This window comes from Dipodomys spectabilis, unplaced genomic scaffold (assembly GCF_019054845.1).
Source record: "Dipodomys spectabilis isolate Male_0828 unplaced genomic scaffold, ASM1905484v1 ptg000227l, whole genome shotgun sequence".
In the NCBI taxonomy this organism is placed as follows: Eukaryota; Metazoa; Chordata; class Mammalia; order Rodentia; family Heteromyidae; genus Dipodomys; species Dipodomys spectabilis.
In genome coordinates this window covers 4155067-4162113 of record NW_024870904.1, presented here as the reverse complement: position 1 = coordinate 4162113, position 7047 = coordinate 4155067, and positions in this window count along the sequence as shown.

Here is a 7047-nt window from a genome sequence, read left to right as displayed (position 1 = left end):
TTTGTTTGTTTTTTTGGGTCCAGTCCTGGTGCCTGAACTCTGGGCCTGGGCACTGTCTCACAGCTCTTCAGCTCAAAGCTGGCACTCTACCACTTGAGCCACAGTGACACTTCCGGCTTTTTTCTTTTTGCTTCTGTGGTGCTGAGGATTTGAACCCAGGGCCTCATGCATGTAAGGCAAGTGCTCCACCCCTGAGCCACCTTCCCAGCCCTTGTCTACATTTATTATACTCAGAAATTCTCTCCTGTTTATGTTCTCAGATACATTGAGGACTGACTCCGGTTTAAAAGTCATTGCAGGGATAGGAATTAGGCCTAGTGGTACAGTGCTTGCCTACCATGAATGAAACACTGGGTTTGATTCAGAATGAAATGAACAGTGAAAGCCAGAAGTGGCGCTATGACTTAAAGTGGTAGAGCAGTAACCTTGAGGAAAGAGCTCAGGGACAGTAACTAGGCTCTGAGTTCAGCCAAAGAAACAAAAGCCATTGCACATTTGTTATATACTTTAGTTTCTGTTTTTCCTATCTGAGTCAGTTCTCTGAACACTGAGGTACAACTTCCAGGAGAAAGACTTTCTACATTTGTAATCTTTGCAAGGTTTATCTTCTGTGTGTTTTCTATGAACTCTGAGCCATGCCTTCTTGATGAAAGAAGTTTTCTCTCCTGTGTGTGTTTTCTGATGCAATCTGAAGTATGACTTCTTGAAATTTTTCCACATTTGTTTCATTGAGAAGATGTCTCTCTTGTGGATGTTCATTGAAGAACCTTGAGCTGTGCCTCCTGGGTGAAAGACTTGACATTTGCTACATTCATAAGGCTTCTATGCTGTTTGGTTTGTCTGATGCAAAATGAGTTATCTTCCAGGCGAGCCTTCCCACATTTGTTACATTCCTAAGGTTTCTGAGGTGTGTGAATCCTCATTGGTGAGTGGAGGTGTTAATTCAGAGTGAAGGACTTACCCATTTCTTACATTCATAAGGTTTCTCAACTATGTTTGTTCTCTGATGCAAAGTAAGCTCTCATTTCAGTCTAAAGGGGCTTCCATATTTGTTAAATTCATAAGGTTTCTCTCCTGTGTGAACTCTCTTATGTCTGTTGAAATCTGAATTCCAGAAGAAGGAATTTCAAAATTTGTTACATTCCCAAGGTTACTTACCTGTGTGAATTCTATTATGGCTCCAAACCTGTTACCTCTGCTTGAAGGATTTTACACTTTTGTGGCATTCATAAGGTTTCTCTCCTCTATGTGTTCTCTAAAGAAAAGGAAGTTGTGCATTCCAGTTAAAAGCCTTTTTACATTCCTGATAGTCCTATGTATGTTCTCTGATGAACATGAAGGTTGGACTTAATGGTTGAAAGACTTTCCATACTTGTTACATTCATAAAATTTCTCTCCTGTGTGCTCTATGATGCAAAGTGAAGTGTGACTTCTGTCTGAAAAACTTTCTGCATTTCTTGAATTCATAAGGCTTCTCTTCTGTGTGAATTCTCTGATGCCTGCTAAGAACTGACTTCTACATGGAAATTTTCCTACATTCCTCATATTTATAGGGTTTCTCTACTGTGGGTGCTTGTGGTGGGAAAGTCACTTCGGTTTTCTCAGACATAGATTGTGGACACTATGCTCATTAAGCTTCTCCTGTGGATCCTTGCTCTGAGGTTCTGTTAGGTGTATTTCCTTTTGTACATCCAGTACAAGTTCAAGAATTCTCTCCTGTGTACATTTTTTTTATGTGAACTGACTGTAGGCCTTAAGTGGAAAAATTTTGCACATATAGTACATTCAGGTGTTTTCCTCCCTCCCTGAAATATTTCTTGGGCAAGGACAGCAGAATTATTATACTCTTCTCTATATTCATTATGGTTACTGGAGTGTCCTCCAACACTGTCTAAAGAATATGGTCTCTGATGTTACTACCTTCCCTTCTCTACCATATTCAAATGCTGCAGCTCATTTGGACTCTCATAATTTTTTAATGAAATTCTCAGAATATCTGTGGGGTTCTTCAACTACAGCAGACACCGTGGGCATGCATCTCATCAGGTTCACTGAAATCCTCAGTCCTCATCCATCAGGATTTTCATTAGTCCTATATAGTTCTGGCTTATTTTTTGAGCTCAAAATTAAATTTGTTCCTAGCCACATTCTTTGCTCCACTGTATCAGTATTTCTGACTGCTACTTCACACAGAGATTCATCCTGGCAAGACTTAATCACAGCATCTATAGTTTTGGACCTCTAAAATGGGTCATAGAAAAAATACAAAAACATAATTGATATCCAATGATTCTATAATGTAAAGGTAATACATTATCTCCCAATGTAATGTTAGAGATTTTAAAATATCAAAGTAGGAATTGATTTATGAGAACTATATGCCTTTCCCTGTAAGGTATTATGAAAGTAATACTGATATTTTACAATGAAAAATAATATTTTTCTGTTTAAGTTTTTACTTCCTTTTATATTCAAGGTAGAATTTAGTCAATTCACTCTTCTAAAAATGCAGATTATGGGTATTTTCAGGAAAGGTAATTAATTAATAAAACATCTCCATCTGCCGAGTGTTACAAGAAATTATCCTGCTTCGAGACAATAAGAAGGATGTCAACATGAAACTACATATGAAAATTGTAAATGTGTAGGTAAGTACAAAGGAATGTATAGAACATATATTTTTCTAATCTGTCTAAAATTATTTGTGAAGGGAAAACTTATAGCACCATATTCATGATTCTTAAAGCATGAAGATTCAATATATAAATACATAAGTGTAATCAAACCAAAGTATACGGATTAGTAATATGGATCAATTAGTGCTGTACTTGCCTGACAAATATGAGGACCTGTGTTCAAAGAATACCACCAAAAAATTAAAAAGTGTAATTAAGATTTTCTTTTTTTGGGGGGGGGGGTCTGGTAGCGGGGATTGAACTCTGGGTCTGGGCACTGTCCCTCAGCTCTTCAGCTCAAGACTAGCGCTCTACCACTTGAGCCACAGTGCCACTTCTGGCTTTTTCTTTTTGCTTATGTGGTGCTGAGGAATCGAACCCAGGGCCTCAGGCATGAAAGGCAAGCACTCTACCACTGAGCCACCTTCCCAGCCCCTTGATTCAGATTTTCAATCGAATTATTCCACTCAAAAACAACCATATTATAGGTTGTCATAGGCTAGTATTGTGAGAATATTGTAAACTCTTAGAGTACCTAGTAATAATACAATGGAGTACCTCCAGCAACTTAACTTCCTATGTCTGCCATAAGAAAAATCAGACTGTTTGGGAAATATACTTTCTTGCAGTTCTATAGTATAGCAACTATTATGGTACATGTTTTACATCTTTTGAAGTTCTCTGCTTCAGCCTAAGGGTGGTCTTTATTCTGTACATAAAATTTGTGTTTACTTCTTTATTAAAGAAACATTCAAACTACCAGATTAGGTTACAGCTACTGCATAACATCGTTTTTTTTTTTCATTTTATCAGTCATGGGGCTTGGTCATGGGCTGGGCTCTGTCCCTAGGTTCTTCAGCTCAAGGCTAGTGCTCTACCACTTGAGCCACAGTAACACTTCCAGCTTGTTCTGTTTATGTGGTGCTGAGGAACCTAACCCAGGTTCTCATGCATGAAAGGCAAGCACTGTACCCCTGAGCCACATTCCCAGCCCCTCTACTAGCATTTTCATAGGAGTATATTAGGCCTTACATATTTGTTTGTTTCACAGTTTCATCAAACCATAGAAACAAAGTGCTTCTATAGAAAACATGCAATATTTCAAAAACTGGCATTATCCTAATGACAGTGCAGTATAGCAACTAGTTCGTAGGATTTAAATTGTAATAGGCATCAGAGGTGATTTACAGTGTATAGAAGATTGCCTGGAGATTGTATAACAGGTGATATGCACTGTATAGAAGGCTGTGTACAGGTTACATGAAAGCAAACTAAGAAAGAAGTATCAGCTGAGACAAACATAATAAATAACAAAGTAAATACTACAATGAAACCATATTTATATTGTAATATAAAATTAGTAAATATATCAGGTACTGTCTGATTCAAAGTAAAGAAAATATACTCAAAAAACTCAATAAGTCATCCAAAGAGATATACATTAATTATCAAGAAATCAAAATAAGGGGCTGGGAAGGTGGCTCAATGGTAGAGCACTTGCCTTGCATGCCTGAGGCCCTGGGTTCGATTCCTCAGCACCACATAAGCAAAAAGAAAAAAGCCAGCAGTGGCACTGTGGCTCAAGTGGTAGAGTACTAGCCTTGAGCTGAAGAGCTGAGGGACAGCACCCAGGCCCGAGTTCAGGCCCTACGACTGAACACAAAAAAAAAAAAAAGAAAGAAAGAAATCAAAATAAATCAATACAAGGATACCCTAAGCAAAAATCAATAATGAAGAATACAAATACTCATAATATGAGAGGAAATAAACGTCAGCACAAATTGTGTTACCACAGATACAGAGCATTGAAAATAGCCGGTATATCATAAATCTGTATAATGAAAATTTTAGTCTGAAAAGTAAAGTCTACAAAGACATGGTTAAAAGGCCAAAGAATGATAATTTCTTTAATCTATCATTACAATTGGAGAACTAGTACTCTACTTTTTTGTGTGTGGCTTGAACTCAGGGCTTGGTTTCTATCCCTCAGCTCTTGATCTCAAGGCGAGTGCTCTACCGCTCGAGCCACAGCACCACTTCCAGTTTTCTAGTGTTTTATTGGAGATAAGAGTCTCATGGACTTTCTTACTTATGCTGGCTTTGAACTATGATCCTCATATCTCAGTCTCCTGAGTAGTGAGGATTACAGGCGTGAGCCTCTGGCACCCAGCATCTAATACTCCTCTTAATGACTAAACAGCCAGACAAACAGTCACCAGAAACACACATCTGGAAGTCATTATCTTTACCTAAATGCTGTTCATAAAGCACTATGCTGTTATATTTACCAAGACAGACACACTGAGAATAGACCTGAAGAAAAATTGTCTAGAAATCAGCATGAGAAATAAATCTATATTATAAACACAATATAAATCTATAATATGTTGCTAATAACCTATCAGTAAAACAGATGGAAACTAGAGTGGATCTGTATCAAATGTATGCTATTACTATGATGTATAGAATATTAAAGGGAGGTTCTGTCCTACTTAGGTTGTGAAATAATAACAAGTGCTTTCAATTCTGTATGGTGTATTCACATGAATATCTTCTGGAGGATGTTGTAGAGCCATAGATTTTGAGGGAAATAGGGTGATGAGAATATAGTATACAACTCAAGAGTAGAGACAGGAGGGAGGGATTGGGAGAGAGTGAAGGAATGGAAGACACTGTAAGGAAAGAAAAGTATTTATTAATCTCTGTATGCATCATCTCCATAATAACATTAAATTACATTAATAATAAAACAATACTTCTAGCATAAACGATTTGCTTGGTGAGGAAAATCTACCACAGTTAAAAGAACAGTTACAATTATTAGAAATATAATACCACACTTAATTTGAAAGATAAATGATTTCAGTTTAGGTTGAATATTAATTCTACATAAACCAGTAACAATAATCCTTTCATTTTAGTATCCAATTAAGTGTTGATATTACATGTTTAGTTAAGGAAAAATAAGACAAGTTCTTCTGGCTCAAGACTGTCATTTTAGCCTAGCTACTAAGGAGGAAACTGAGGTCTGGAAGCCAGCCTAGATAGACAACTCAATTTAAGCAGCTAATGAACAGGTTAGAGGAAAGGCTGAAGTGATAGTGCCAACAGTGAGTGAGGAAGCTGACTGTCTGTGAGACCTGGAGTTCAAGCTCCAATAGTAGCTAAAAAAAGCCATGGTGGAGTCTGAGGTATGTGTATTACATGTGTTTCTAATTTAGAAACATAATTGTAGTGATACTAGCAAGTCTTCATGTCAGACATAAAGAGAAAAGAAAATATATGGAGGAGGGAGAGAAGGGAATCCAAAGGTCAGGGAAAAGAAGGTAGAAGAGGAGACAACAGAGAAGTGGAGAGAAGGGGAAAAGAGGGAAAGGAGGAGAAGAAGACAGGAAAGGAAGAAAGCCTTATGGCATTAGATTTGACAGTAAATCCTTAAATCGGACACCAAAAGTGACTCATGCAAAAAACAAACAAACAAACAAACAAAAGCCAGGCTCTGGTGGATCACTCCAGTAAACCTAACTACTCAGGAGAGTCAGATCTGAGGATCATGGTTCAAAGCCAGCCTGAGCAAGAAAACCTGTGAAACTCTTATCTCCAATGAAGCATCAGAAAACCAAAAGTGGTGCAGTGGCCCAAGTGGTAGATTGCTAGGCTTGAACTGATGGGCTGAGGCACAAGCTCAGATCCAGACTTCAAGCCCCATGACCCACAATAAATAAATTAGTGAATAAGGGCTGGCAAGGTGGCTCAGTAGTAGAGTACTCCACTTGCTTGCATGAGGCCCTGGGTTCCATTACTCAGCACCACATAAGCAGGAAAAGTCAGAAGTGGGTGCTGTGGCTTAAGTGGTAGGATGCGAGCCTTGAGCTGAATAGCTGAGGGATAGTGCCCAGGCATAGCGATCACGCCCAACAACAGACCACAAAAACAAAACAAAACAAAACCAAGAAAATAAATAATAAGTAAAAATTAAAAAATAAATACAAAGCCAAACAAGATTAAGTGCACATAATCCAAACCTTGTATAATGAAAAGCACTATCAGCGAAGAAGCAAAAGCATGGTAGGAGAAAATATTTGCATATGTCTTTAAATAGATTCCTAACAAATCTGAATTAGAAAATATAAAGAAAATCCTACTAGTAACCCCCATACAACAAAATCTAATTTTAAAATAAGAAAAAGATTCAAGAGACTTTTCTAAAAAGGACATACACAAATAGCTGATTAAAATATAAAAGTAGTATCAATAGTCATGAGTAAAATTCAAATCAAAAGTACAATAAAATAACTATTTTACACATGTTAGTATGGCCATACTTTTAAACAGAACAACAAAAATCCTTCCAAATTTCAACAAAAGCTAG